The sequence below is a fragment of the Lolium perenne genome, chromosome 1, assembly GCF_019359855.2.
Source record: "Lolium perenne isolate Kyuss_39 chromosome 1, Kyuss_2.0, whole genome shotgun sequence".
NCBI lineage: Eukaryota > Viridiplantae > Streptophyta > Magnoliopsida > Poales > Poaceae > Lolium > Lolium perenne.
The window spans coordinates 161,013,918-161,016,100 of NC_067244.2; the positions used below are offsets into that span (position 1 = coordinate 161,013,918).

Consider the following 2,183-nt stretch of genomic DNA (forward strand, 5'->3'; position numbering starts at 1 on the left):
CTGAAAATGGGCACATCCGCTAAAACTTGCAAAGTATAATGATACAAAATTGTGAGACCGTACTAGTACTTATGTTCAAGGTCGAGTGCAACATCAAATCATCATTACATTGAAAAGTGTGTTACCATGATCATGATCTATCTCTGAATTTGGCGCATTCGCTAAATCTCGCAAAGTATAATGACAAAAAAAAATTGTGAGAATGTACTAGTACTTATGTTCAAGGCCGAGTGCAGGATCAAATCATCATCACGTTGAAATTTGTTACAACGATCATGACATATCTCTAAAATTTGCGCATCCGCTAAATCTCGCAAAGTATAATGATAAAAAAATTGTGAGATTGTACTAGTACTTATGTTCAAGGCCGAGTGCAGGATCAAATCATCATCATGTTGAAAATTGTTACAACGATCATGACATATCTCTGAAATTGGCGCATCCGCTAAATCTTGCATGTGGCGCATCTCATTGCGGAGCAATAGGCCAGTGCTATCAAGGTTGAGGCGTCAGTAGCGTCATCGGGCTCTCCTCTTTTGAAATATCTTCTACATGGCGCGGCGCACCGCCCGTCGAGAAGCAGTCACATGTGATACCGAGGTGGAGACGTCGCCGGCATCCTCGAGGCGCGACCGCACTTCTACGAGCCAGCGTCGACTCAAGGTATGAATCCTTGCGTTGTCGCGCCCTTCTTCCGATGAAGTAGGGTGCCTTAGATTTATTGTTCTTCTCTTACGATTATTTCGAGCCGAACATGTGTGCTCTTTCTCTGAATATATTGCTTGAAAAGCTAACCAAGTTACTTAAATTCACTTCATTCTTAATCTTGCGTGCTAATTTTGTTATTTTTGCTGACAGTGGTGCGCGCAAGGAGATTTATTTGTGGGTGTGCTGAGCTGTTAGGCAGTGGCGGACGCAGCAAAGAATTGGAGGGGGGCACACCCCCAAAAAAAAATTTGCGCCGTCAAAATTGTGAAAAACGTTTGCCAAATGAACAATATATAAGGCTCTGTTGGGATGTTTATATTGGGAGACTTGTCATTGCGTTTAGTTGAATGTTGATAACCTAGGATATTGAGATTGAATGCCAATATTTCTGTTTGGATATTTAGATATTTAGAAGCTCGACTTAATATGGAGGGTGAATGCCAAAATAGTCGGATCAACTTTGAAATTCTGAAAAACTAAGAAACAATGTGTACAACACAAGGAGCTCGGTGGAACCACGCGCTAGGGTTTCCGTCTAGCCGCCGCCGCTCCGGCCGCCGGCGGGGCGGGCGCCGCGTGTCCGCGTTTTTGAGATCGTCCACAACCACCTCAACATTTTGCTACATATATGCAACTCAGTGAGGAAACAATCTTCAGTACTTTACATTTTTGTGACATACAACAAGCACCCATTTTCTGAACATCGATTCATTATTTTAGGAATTATTAAAAACTAAACTTTTCAATGTGGGGATAATAGCTGAATATGGGCAATTTTAAGTTTTGAACACTTAACACTAACACACAGTATAGCACATGGAAATAGAAACAGAGAATGGGGAGGCGGAAGCGGACACTGGACATGGACCTGCTAGAGCGCAGTGGTGTGGCGGCCGGCGGGAAGAGCCGGGGAAGGTGTACAATGGCGGTCGGCGGCCAGCACTGCGGCGGCCGAGCCCCAGCCCGCTTCTTTTTGAGCGTCGAGCGGCGGCCATCCGCAAGCCTCAGAAGTGCAGAGGGAGTCCAGAAAGGGGGCAGTGACGAGCGGATAGGCTAACAAAGCGGCGACAGCCCCGGACGGGAGAGAGCGTAGAGGGCGAAGCGAGAGATTGGCGGCGGCGCGGCGGGGAATTGTGTGGTCGCTCACCTGGTCTCTCGTCGATCCTTGATACGAGACAGGCTTATTGGGCCTTTTTCAGCACTTAAATTAGGTGTATCAAAAACGTTTTCAACAATTCTGGGTGCCCCCCCCCCCGCTGCGTACGCCCATGCTGTTAGGCCTAAGTCGAAATCCTCAGCTAAACGAGGCCTCAGCTTAACACATAAAAAAGGTGTTCAATCTCGCCCACAATGTCCTCTTCTTTCCTTTCCTTTATTGGAACTTGTTTTGCAGACAAGGAAAGTGGCACATGTAATGTGAGAAAAACCCTCTTAGCCAAAATCAGCTACGAGCAAGATTTTCTGTATTGTAGATG

At 45.9% G+C, this 2,183-nt stretch overlaps 1 long non-coding RNA gene across 1 annotated transcript; it reads left to right on the forward strand.

Annotated features, from left to right (window-relative positions):
• Window positions 1–529: 529 nt before the first annotated feature.
• On the forward strand, window positions 530–1,209 carry LOC139832977 (uncharacterized). Its single transcript, XR_011747890.1, has 2 exons — window positions 530–663; window positions 859–1,209. It is a non-coding gene; the product is annotated as an uncharacterized lncRNA (long non-coding RNA).
• Window positions 1,210–2,183: the final 974 nt, after the last annotated feature.